The 13,201-nt window shown below is 36.0% G+C and overlaps 1 protein-coding gene across 2 annotated transcripts in view; it reads left to right on the top strand.

The window, feature by feature from the left end:
- Positions 1-999: 999 nt before the first annotated feature.
- foxj3 (forkhead box J3) overlaps positions 1,000-13,201 on the top strand; it is an 85,256-nt gene continuing 73,054 nt past the window's right edge. The window contains exon 1 of one of the 2 annotated variants that reach the window (XM_060857722.1): positions 1,000-1,169. The gene's annotated coding sequence lies outside the window, so the exon portion shown is untranslated. Of the gene's footprint in view, positions 1,272-13,201 lie in introns of both variants that reach the window. The other variant, XM_060857721.1, reaches the window with a different exon arrangement.

Genomic DNA, 13,201 nt, shown 5'->3' with positions numbered 1-13,201 from the left:
ACCATCTGTAAAACTTGAGACTGATCAGACCAGGCAACATTTTTCCGCATTTTTCAATTTGAGCGATTTTACACAGTTACACCTAAACTGCACAATAAAAGCCTGGAAAAACAGACCAAATGATTTTATATTTCTAATCTTCAACTGTCCATTTTGGGTGTTTTTACATGATAACCTTGAATTTCTTTTCTTGACTGTCACAAGTGAAACCTGATGTAACCTTCTTTTATTGTAGCCTTTCCATATTAAGATTCAGTATGCTCACCAGGGTTGTACAGACTGGCAATTTTAGAATACTGTAGCCTTACAGTTACTTCAAGGTCTGGGATCTCTTCAAACCATAGAATTCCTACTCACTGTGGGTCTTTTATATGGTTGTCATACAAACACACAGATAGATAGATAGATGGATGGATGGATAGATAGATTAGTAGTGCTTAAAAGGTTAGCAGATCCCTTTCCATTGAACAATTACACAATATAACAATGGATCAGTGGATGGTTGACAAAAAGCTGTCCAAAAAGCTGAAAGGCGGAGGGGAGACAGGTAGAAGGTGTGTGTGTATAATTTATCTAATATCAATAAATTAGTTCTATTATTTTAAAATAGAAAATATCCCAATAAAGCTGAATATTTTAATTACAGTTTAGATTAAACCCGTTGAAATCGGATTAACCTGTCATATATGCTAATAACCATTTATATTTGTATTTATTTAAGAACTGTATAATAAATAACAATGATGGACCCCCTTCAAGGTCCACAGCTATGTTGCACACAATGAAATTACGTTCAACTTCTGTAGGACAAGAAAAAACATTTATAAAATGTAAAATTAATTTCTATACCCTGATGCACACAAATAAATTGTTAAGATTTACAGTGAATTGAATTATTTAAGACATCCTGCGAACGTGAACTAATTTGGACCTAATTTCCTCGCGCACTTGTACAGTGCTGCGTTCTGCGGCTGAAGCACAAAAAGTAGATCCAGATTTTTGAGAGCGGAGCAAAGCGCAAGTGCCCGGATGTTAGCTGTCCAGAGAAAGACGAACGGGAAAGACACGGGAGAGGCGGAGGGGAGACACGGACACACCGGTAGAGGGACAGCTAGCCTCTAACCTGCGGTCAAACCTACACAGCTCAGTCACTTTTTAACCAAGAAAGAGTAAGCTTTATTTTTAAACCGAAAAGGAACCGGAGGGGACAGTTAACTTTGACTAACCTGGACTGCTTTGCTCAACAGGACAGCCGTGTCTGAAATCCCCGGGTAAGTGCGAGCTAGCTAACGTTAGCTACGGCGGGTTCAAGTTGACGTGAGGCCCGTGAAATGGACGACTTTTACTTGGGGGCGTGTTGCAGCGAGGCTGTGTGGATTAACTGAGCACACAGGGCCTGCTCTGCTTAACACGCGTCATGATGTGTATTAGATCGGACCGAGACGCTCGTAACATCCAGACAGTTTTGCAGAACTTTGGTTGGTCACCAGCTAGTTAGCAACAAACCCGACGTCAACTAGCTGGCGGTCGCCACGGGAACTAGCGCGCTAAAGCTAAAGTCTGCGCGAGCTTCAGCTAACTTTCATACATGACTCGGTTCTGACTCGTTTCTCCAAACTTGAACCGAAACCTGTCAAGAACAAACGCTGTCTCCTGCTGTACAGGTTAAATGTCGTGTTATAACTGCTCTGGAAAGCGTTATAACCTTTCTGAGCTCCAGTGTGTCACGAAGCAGAAGCGTGACTGCACTTTACTGATGGCGTACTAACCTATAGCCACACGGCTAACTCGCTAACCGACACAATATTGCGAAATAAAATCTTTACCAAGACTAAAAAACATTTTAAAAGCATTTCCTCATGTCGTACTAATCGACACTGAGCTGCTCGGATGCCACATTGTTGTGTTTTGTCTTTTTGACAGGCAAAAATAACACCAGTGTGTTGAACTTGATTTGGCGCTTGAATAGTTAGAATATCTTAAAATACTGATGTCTCTTAGAAACAAGCCATTAAAACATCTCATGCCTGCTGATCTACGTACTTTATCCCCTACTCTGACCTATAGATTTAATGCCCGCCATCTGTCAGTGATGGGATTTCCCCTAATTTATCTACAAAATGTTCTCCCAGTGCTTGTAAGGTGATGTTGGGTAGTAAAGGAAGCCCTTTAACTGTAAAATAAATTTAATAAAACCATCAGAACAGATTTATTACACTGTAATCCAGCTCATTTTAAAAACGTTTACATGTATATTAGACTGTCCAGAACTTTTTATCAACAGAATCAATCATTTCCACGTTAACATGATGGCAAACCAACATATTCAGTTTAAATGAAACAGACTATGACTTGTAAGAAGACAATATTAACTGTAATGAACTTTAATAATGGTTGTTGGTGATTGCCACAAAATCCTCCACGGAATACCGCCGGTGTTTTTGCACTTTTAAATTTAATTTGAATGGCTCGTCTTAATCAGAAACTATTCGTGTCAGATATTTAAATTAGTGTCTATGATTTTAAATGGACTAAATTGCTTGTAATTGCTCGTATTGTGCTTTGAAAGTAGCAGCTGTTATTTGTACAGATATGCAGATCCATATGATTCTAGTTCACAGTGATGTATGGATGTAAAAGTGCACATTATACAAATGGCTATGCATCGCTCCACGATATATGATCAACTGAAAGAACATTTTGCAATGAAATGTCCTATTTGATCATTTACTGAGTTGTATATCACTACAGCACTTGCGGTTTTGGATATGATTCGATGAGAGGCGGTTCCTCAATTAGAATAACAAATTATTTGTGAATGTGGCTGTCTAAAAATTTCAGACCTGTTTGTCATTGAGTTGTAGACACTCTGAAAACAGAAAATGATCGAACCGTGGTTTACTTGTCTGAACATGTCTGGTAGGTTGTAGATTGAAAGGGCTGACTTCTACTGGGATGAGGGTGCATTAGTAGATGAGTATGCGGTGTTCACACCCTCTCCACTTGCACCTGCCAATAACATGCATCCTGGGTGATTGGATCAAAAGTGGACAGCAGAGACACATAGCTCTTAATGCCTAGTGTTATGAAAGTGTTTTTACTGACCTCTCAGATTTCTTACATTGTCCTCACTTAAGAAAAATCTCAGTCCTCCACTACTTTTTTTCAGGCACAAACCAGACCATATTACACAGACCATATTAACCATAACGGGCAATTTCATGAGTTTTAACTGTATGGTCTTCTACTATGTTTATTTTAAGAAAGAAATATCCCATATCTCCTAATCTGTTACAAGCATTCTAATCATGTGGCCTGCTAAAGAAACTTAAAAATGAATGAGAAAAAAGATGACAAATGAATCTATGAAAAGCAAATGCTTCGCCTCTACAGTTATAGCATTGCCTTTATCTATTATCCTAGTTGCAGAGAGTGCCACCAGTGTTTCTCAGTGTTCAGTGTTTCTCAATGTTTTATGGATTAGAAATGTGATGTGGCTAGTAGTTCATGTTTCATATGCATATGACCCCAGTCACAGCTGTGCTTAACATCAGTGAACTGATCACCTTGGAAGCCTATGTTACTCACTTCATTATTGATATTTAAGAGTAGAAAAACTACAGAAAATTACATTGACGCATTCTTCTAATATTATAATATTTTTTCAGTGACTGAAATGAATATTTTCACAGTAACAAACGATTGTGTACTATTCTGCCATACTAGTTAGTAGGCTAGTGTGGATTAGGACATACTTATTTAGTGAAAATATTGTTAACCTCTGACATATGAATGAAAGCGATAGCAAGGAGAAGCATTTTGAGCGTCATACAATCCAGTCTCAAAAATATAGTTATACTTTTTAAATGGCTCAAAGTGAGAACTGTAATGATGACTTACATGTCAGGTTATAAGACAGGCTTTGTTGCATCATTGTGTACAGTCTGATTTCCTTTATGCCCAAGGAGTTCACAGTGGGTATCCTGCCTCTTAGCCTAAACATACCAGGAAACTGCTGGCATTTTGCATTCCTCCCACTCCATCTTCACTAAACGATGCCATAGGCTAGACACCAGATGGGATGGTTTCATATAGCTAGATTGTCTTCTGCCTCTTCCCTTGATGCTTTGTCATTGTGTCTTTGGCGAGCTGTGCATATTGTGCTTAATGAGGTTTTTCAGATGTTATACACAGTGTGCACTGTATCTAGGGTTTCAGCACAAATCCCTCTAACCCTGTACATTTTCTTTTAATACGTTATTACTGAGATTTTTTTTTACATTTGCAACGTTGAGCCGTATACTGTCTTCTGGTTGAAAACATCTACATTACAGTGAAAAAAGGGCAATTATTTTTGAAAAAAGTATTGGAACACCTGACTATTACACGAACAGGGACTTTACTGACCTCACATTCTATATTCATAGTCATTAATGTGAAGTTGGTCCCTGCTTTGCAGCTATAACTGCTTCCTCTACTTCTCAGGCTTTCCAAAGATTTTGGAGTGTTTCTGTAGAGCATTTGTGAGGTCAGGCAGTGATGGCTTGAAGGCCTTGCTGGAAATGTCTGTTCCAATTCATCCAAAAGGTGCTTGATGGGGTTGAGATCAGGGTTCTGTGTGGACTAGTTGATATCTTCCACACCAAACACATCCAACCCCCAGTGCACAAAGAAAAATCCATAGTCACACTGGAATAGAAAAGAGCCTTCACCGACTCCTCCCACTTAGTTTTATGCATAGAATTCTCCAAAATGTCTTTGTACGCTGAAGCATTAATATAGGTACATTTTCTATAGTGATATTAACACCATTGGAAGTTGGAACTATTCAGCTATGGAATCAGCAGAGCTTTTACGCACCATGCACTTCAGCACTCAGTGACCCTGCTCTGAGAATTACGTGGACTTCTGCATCGTGTCTGAATTGCTGCTGTTCCCAAACCACTGTCCAATAATGCAATTTACAGTTGACTGTGGAATATCTAGCCGGTATTAAATTTCACAAACACTTATTGCAAAGGTGGCATCCTATCACAGTACCATGTTTGAATTCACTGAGTTCACCCATTGAATTCACCCACTGTTGTCACAGGTTTGTGAATGCAGACTGCATGATTAGGTGCTTGATTTTATACATTTTGCAATGGGTCTAATTGAAACACCTAAATTCAAGTAATTAAGAGCTGTGTTTCAATATTAATGTCCATATAGTGTATGAACGTGTGTGTCTACCGCATAACACTTTATGAGCTTTCTTTTGGAGTTTTCATTTTTCTCTGTGTTAAATCAGTTATTTGAATCGCTGTCCCTGAGATATTTATTAAACCTCTGTTAATAAATGGCCTTCAGACTAGATAAAAACACTTTTCAGTATACTTGAATGTCTCCTGTCTGCTTTCCACAAGTGTAGTTTTGAAACAATAAAGTGGTGTTCCTTATTCAGGTTTTTACTTTGTTGTATATAAAGTTGAGAATTTCATAAGAGCTGCAGTTACAATCTTGGATAAATAAAACATTGATAATCTAGAGCTTCACAATATGGGCCAGTAGTATACTGTGATTCTGTTGCTGCCTACTTCTATTGTGATGCGCCTTGCACTAAAACATTAATCAATAATGTTTAATGCTTAATTAATTGATTACTGACTGCCACAAATGAATAAAATACTCTTACTCTTTAATTATTATTGTGCATTTACTTATAACTGCAATGTAATATTTCTCAGGATTTAGTTCATTGTTGATTTTGGGAATAATTCCAACAAAGTTCATCAAAGTTAATAGCTAAATTTTCCGACTGCGTTTTTAAAATATACTACCCATTTTTCTCATTAGTACACAACTGACTTCACTATTTTTGCTTTTCCACTCAGTACCACACTCAAAATGATTGACAGGTGTTCAGAGAAACATCCCTGTGCTGCTGGGTAACACACAGGGGTGGGGGATAATCAATTTGGTTGCAAAACACTGATCCTGGGCATGCTAATATAAAATGCATCTTCTTGATAGAAAATCAATTCTTAAAAAAAAAATAAACAAACATCTTTGATATAATAAAGATAGGTTTACTAAAGTCTTTTCACCAGTAGGCTATCGCCCATATGTCAAGAAAGTCTAACATCATACAGCATATCTAATGTGACACATCAGTAATAACTGGGTAAATACAACATATGAGCAGGGTTTGCTTTTCTTTCTTTTTTTTTTTTTTTTTTAAAGAAAAAGAAACCTGGAAAAATTGCCATTAGATTGTAATATAGCTGCAGTACATACTCAGCACATATTGACGAGATGGCAAGTTTCTGGTGCTTTTCACCATTATTAGACCCGTGGACAGAGACATGACCTTTTACTACAGAGTAAGGTTGTTAGGATTTACCAGTTTATTGGCAGTAAAAATCTTAACATTTGACAAAATAGGGATTAACTCCTTCCTCAATGTGCCAATTTTCTTTGCAGCTTTATTTCATCCTTTAAAGATTTCATAAATACTAAGAATGTTGAAGTTTTGTTCTTAAAGATCAAGGTTAATATGAATGTTTCCTTTAAAAAAACAAGTTGTTTTACCAAATAAAAGCAATTCCCTTAATGTTAATTTCTGGTTTGTGCGTTTTTAAATGATTGATTAAACTCCCATGAAATCTGTCATATCTGACTTATAAATTTTTTAACATTTTAAAAACTAACAGCTCTCCTTCATGCCTTATACAAAGTTATTAGGAATATAAAAATAAATTATCCCAAGTTATAAAACAGTTTGCAAATGTGGCAAAGATGTTTGCTGTATGTGGCTAGGTGGGAACTTTTACTCTATGTTTTACATTAAGTTGCAGCTTCTTGTTTAAGGACAGAGGAGACTGGAGTAGCTCACTCTTCATTAGCAATGCTGTGCATCACTGGAATGCAGAAAAGCTATGAACTTATTTATCTGGAAATGCTTTCCTAGTTCCAATTTGAATCCTATTTGCAGTCATACTGTAAGCCCTCTGTGCATTCAAGTATTTAAACCTCTGTGTCAAAGATTGCATGTGATAATCACACTGATGTGGACTTTATTTAATCTGAGTATTTACTGCAACTGCACTTCTCAGCTTCTGCAGATGCAGTAACAGTTCATAGAGGTGAAAGTCTTTTTTTTTGCATTTCATTTTGCAACTAGTCATAAATGATGTTTTAAATGATTGTTTTTGTAACGATTAAAAATACATTTTTCCCAAGGTGATGTAAGTGATACCAAACCAGTAAGGATTCTTCAGGCAAAGTCCCCCAAGCCTTCAGGCTGCTTTTATTATTAATGATATTCAGAAGCCAAATTTTTAGTTTTGCTCAGCTGGGTGCTTTAATCTATTTTTTGCTGTAAATTAATGAATTTTTAAAGAGCCCCTCACCAGATATGGATGAATGTTGGAGTGCAGCATCGGTTTAGAGAATTTCACTGTCCTTCCCTCGGGAAGGGAGTACACATCCACTGAAGCACTATACTTTCATTTTTTATTAATGCTGAAATACATTGCCATAACTCCACAAGTCTTTCACTATACTGAAAACTTTGGACTGTGCCAGAACTTCTTAAACTTTATCCTAACCCGGGGTTAATATTGAGCCTTTTTGTCTGACCTTTTGTCTGTCTAATCCATCTTGAAAATTGTTGATGCTCCATGTGTAGATCACTATGGAGTGCCATCCTCCTCAAGGTACAGTTAGTTTTGTCCAATAATAATGCAGTTAGACTTAAAGGTAAACCACTGTCTCTCTTCTTGTGGCTACTAGGCTTAAATTAAAAAATGCCATTGGGACATACTATATAATAAATACCCTGTCGGTACATTATGATTATTCTTGTACATTTTGTAGCATAAATAGAACAACGAATTAAATCAAATAAAACTAGTTTAGAGATTTTGGTATACAGAGATTGGCTTCTAATGGTTTTATAATTAGCAGGTTGTTAAAGCAGTTGTAATTATTTTAAGCTGTTCTATGAAACAGTTACACAAGCTGTGTCCTCTTAGTGTCAATCAGGGGTCTCCAACCTTGTTTCCTCAGATCTTCTTTGATGTAATTAAGGTCACCGGAAGTTACTGGTGTTATTGGTAACATTTATTTACATAGCATATTTCCATAAATCAAACCAGCTGAATAAGCTATTTTTGTGTCAACTTTAAAAAGAAGTCTATATTTAAGTCATATTTTGCAGTAATAAATTTTAAATTCGGGGGCATGGTGGTTTAGTGGTTAGCACGTTCACCTCACACCTCCAGGGTCGGGGTTCGATTCCCGCCTCCACCTTGTGTGTGTGGAGTTTGCATGTTCTCCCCGTGCCTCGGGGGTTTCCTCCGGGTACTCCGGTTTCCTCCCCCGGTCCAAAGACATGCATGGTAGGTTGATTGGCATCTCTGGAAAATTGTCCCTAGTGTGTGAGTGAATGAGAGTGTGTGTTCCCTGTGATGGGTTGGCACTCCGTCCAGGGTGTATCCTGCCTTGATGCCCGATGACACCTGAGATAGGCACAGGCTCCCCGTGACCCGAGGTAGTTCGGATAAGCAGTAGAAAATGAATGAATGAATTTTAAATTCACATAAGAAGCTTGTTAATTGTCGCGTCGAGGTAACTGGCCAGACTTATCTGCCATGTGTTTTTTTCATTATCCTTTATCCAACCTACTTCATCTTGTTCTTATAGTTTTAAAATTTATATGATGCGGTCTTGGTGCTAGCTGTGTGTAAAATCGATTATATTAATCTGTGCATGGCTGAATTAAACTTTGGAGGAGTTTCGTTTGTTTCGGTAGAACACCAGAAAGCAGCGGGACGTCTGTGAATTTGACTGGGATGAAATTTTTTAACAGGTTTACTGAGTTCATTTAATTTGATTAGTTTTGTACATTAGTTTTGAACCTATAAGCGAGCTACTCAGCAACACATTTGAGACACCATCATCTTTGAAGTGACCCTAATTTTCAGATGTATTTTTCTAATAACACTAACTGAATGCAAGTCATAACAGTATCTATAAATAACTAAGTACCAGAGTTGTGTCCTGCTTGAATGGCATTTTGCTTGCATGGATGGATCAACTTTCAAAACATTGTACAACTAAATTCTATAAAAATAAATCTGATGTTGAGTGTTTATTTTTTTATTTTTATTTAATTTTTTTTTATTGGTTAGCTAGCCTTAAAATGACAATTATTTGGTACATGACAACAGCTTGGTTGTGTGATGATGATTATCAGCTACTCAGACAGTTATAATCGCCGTTGAATGTTTAAAAAGCTTACAGCTCTATTGCTTTAGAGCCATAAATTTTGTTCATGCTGTTTGTCTTCATTAGTTAATTATTTTTAGGAGTGTTCTTTTTATAAACAAAAAAAACAAACAAAAAAAACAACAAACAAACAAGACAACAAAACCAAACCTCCCCCTTAAACCAGTCAGATGTGTTTACACACCCAGTTATTCCCCTGCTGTCTGAAACTCTCTTTGGTGTGCTGTATTACTGTTCATCCTGTATGAGTAATGCTAATGAAGCTTTAAGAGCCTGAAACAAACATTATAGTATGTACTGGCTTTTTTGCACGTATATATTTTACTATTACACAAAACATTTTAAAGCCAAATTTCATCATGATGCAGCTTAATGCATCATGACAAATTTTATCTTTCTTTTCTTTAAATACCCATGTACTCACAAAGATAAATAGCATGGCAGTTTGAATATTTAAATATTCAATTAAAGCTACCTCGAGGCATGATTACTCCCCAGAGCAAGTCTAAACACAAGCAATAAAGTGTTCAGTCTGCATAGACTAGTTTTGTTTGTTATACTTGCTTATTGTCTTAATCCTTGTTGCATGAGGCATAGAAAGGTTGATTTCTTTCCTATATAACAATATCTTAAAAGGTTTTAGATCTATAATGTTTGATCCTTTAGATTTTAATATGACAATGTCACTAATGTGACATGCTTTGCCTATAGGCAAATTGAAATATGTGGGTGTGTCATGTAACTTAGCTCTAGCAGCAGGTACAAGTGACGTGCAAAGAAAGACTGTACATCCTAGGTTCGATTTGGTCTTAGTTTTCTTATCTTGCTGGTGAGACTCCAAAACCACCAAAGAACTTGGCAAGATGTCTGGCTGAAAAACATCCCATCCTTGACAACAATTTGAAGGGTTAGACAAAAGGTTTCAATGAAGGCACATTTTACTGTGTGTTGACTCGTATAGCATGTAATTTTTTTAAATCACCTTATTTTAAGATTGCATGAAACAAAATAACTAAGTTAATTTTGTTTTATATATATATATTTTATATTGTTTTGTAAAGTACTGGGCTATATTGGTCTCTACATTTGATAAGTGTTGGGAGGAAAACGCATCTCAATTTTCTCATTAGGGGATTCAGCATTAAAAAACTAAACAGACTACAAAAGAATTAGGGCACTATATACTTTTAGCTACAGGTCAATGCCAATTAGGTTAAATGTAAAAGCAAATAGGTTAGCAAGAGTGTTAGAAACTGGTGAAGCTAAGACGGACAAACTCGGACCTATGCTGTCTGCTGTTAGAGTGAAGGGACAAAAAGAACTGGGCAAGAGGCATGCTTTGTGCAAGCACAGTCATACCTAGATAATCTATTATAAAAATATACTGAACATCTACAAGGTCAGAATTGAGTTCAGAATCAGTAATTAAAACTGTTTATCATTTCATCAGGAACCTTGAATTAAAACCACCTGAAATCACAGGGGGGCATAAAGAGTTCCCCCCCTAATAATTAACATCATGTACATTTTTTTGGGGGAGAACTTGGGTGGTGGACAACTTGCCACTTGAGTCATGATTTATTCACAGAATTTCACAGCATTATTCATAAAAATGGAAAAACCTTGTGCCATCAATCAGAATGACTGCAATGGGATATATATATATATATATATATATATATATATATATATATATATATATATATATATATATATATATATATATATATATATATATATATATGGGATATATATATAGAGATATATAGATATATATATCGTGTGTATGTATATATATTTTTTTAACAAATATTGATTAATTTAGCTTGTTTAGTGTACTATTCTACACGAAAAGTCAAAATGTTGGTATTGTGAAAGCCTTGATTCTTCTGAAGTTTCTCTCTGTGTGGTTTCGAATAAAGCATGCTCTGCCACTTTTGCTTTACCACATTACCACTTTGATTAGGCATAACACATTTTACCACAAACTTTCCCAGAATGCTGTGGGGATACACCGAATTACACTGTCTTTGGCTTGTTTTGACAACTGGAATTTCTTTGACTTTGACTTTTCGCTGTGCAATATTCATAGTTAGCTAAGAGGATCAAGCCAGTGTGGGAGGAGAGGTTTTCCAATTTAGTGTTTGGTATTTTATGTAATATTTGTGTAAGTTTCAGTTTTAAACTGCTAATTTTCCGGTGCTGTAATACATCTGTGAGCAGGTTTGTCAGTTAGTCCTCCACTTTCAGTGACTATTGAAAGACCACAACTGTCAGGTGAAATAACAAATAAATATGCTTTGTACACTGTTCTTTCAGCCAGAGACTCATGCTTCTGTTATGTAGAGACTTGCCATCTGTGTATTTCTGTGGATTTTCTGAAGCCATTTAATAATTATTTTGTTAACCAGTTGAAAAGAAACCCAAATGATGATAACTGTCTAAAGGTTCAGGTATTATCAAGCTGTGCAGTTTCCACGATGACCAGAATAAAAATGGCAGACATTATGAAAATGAGTGATATTAATTAGAGACAAAAATGTGTAAAGATATATATTTTAAACTGTTCATTGCCTGAAGGGGGCCATTATCTTGGGGTTAGTTCTTCAAGATGTTCAGGTACATAACCCCTGAAGAACTAACCCAATTTTATCTAATTGATTTTATTGATCAGAAAATATCACACACAAAAACTGATATTATGCAGGTGTATATCTGAGCAGTTTTAATGACAGTGTTTTATTGTTCTAAATGTGGCAATTTGTGGGGGCTGATCACAACTTTATAAATCCTGTTGTGTTTGTGCTTTGACTAAGCTTAATGGCAGAATTGTTCTCTATAACAGCCTGTCTTTCTTAGTCTGTTTTTACTCTGTGTGTTTATATGAGAAGCAGTTATGCACTATTCTAGTGGAATTTGTGTTAACTAGCATGCTTTAATAAATGCTTATATTAATCCCATAGTCTGTGTACAATAAGCTTATTTCATCAAGCAAAAAAAAATCCAAACCTTGTGCATCAAACTTGGCATTGAATTTTTTTTTCTTTGGAACAAATAAATGATTTGTTTTTGTTGATTTTTACTACCATTATAGAAACAGGTTTTAGGAATCCCTGGTTTTCACCAGTTTCTTATTTCATAGCTATCTGATGGCCAAACCTCAGACTACTACTTTTAACTGTACTATATAATACTGCCATGTAAATTAAGCTGACATCACAATTTTTGATTTACGTTTTAAGGCCCACCCCTAAATACCTTTGAATTTGGTTTATAGACTATATTTTCCCTTGCACAATTTATAAAGAAATTGCTGCATTTTGGTCTGTTGCATAATTCAATTAAAGTTATAGACACTTATCTTTTAATGGATTATGGAAAGTAATGTTGTGCACAACACATTACATCCTTCAGGAATTGTCAGCTATGGCAAAATGTATTTAGTGTGTGTGTGTACGTATATGCTATAGTTGTTTGCACATTTATGTATCCTCTGTTCTAAAAATACCAAAGCATGCAGAGGTGTTCCAGTTTACAATTTGTACTTTCATTTCATAGAAATAATCAATGATAGGGGACTGGATATGATTGACATTGGTTTTGTTTTTACTCCACATGAACAAACTTTTTTTTTTTTTCCTCCTTTAAATTTTGCATTTAACATGTAAACCGGAATTGTAGCGGAGCATGGTTAGTTTAGATGCTTAGTGTTTCCTACACACTTAGCATCTATTTCACATTTAAACAGCTTTGTTCATTTTATTACTTGGTGAATAGTTCTAAACGTTTCTTCTTTTGGGCTTTTCTGTGAGTGTGATTCATAAAACCCCAGAATGCAGCCAAGAATGCACTCTGCAGAACTGGAGAAGCAGATCACTAGAAATTCATAACTGAAACTGAGTGCTGAAGACTCTTTTACCCCCAGCAAGGT

This window comes from Tachysurus vachellii, chromosome 22 (assembly GCF_030014155.1).
Source record: "Tachysurus vachellii isolate PV-2020 chromosome 22, HZAU_Pvac_v1, whole genome shotgun sequence".
NCBI lineage: Eukaryota > Metazoa > Chordata > Actinopteri > Siluriformes > Bagridae > Tachysurus > Tachysurus vachellii.
The sequence above is the reverse complement of the archived record's forward strand: the minus strand, read 5'-3'. Positions and strand labels throughout refer to the sequence as shown.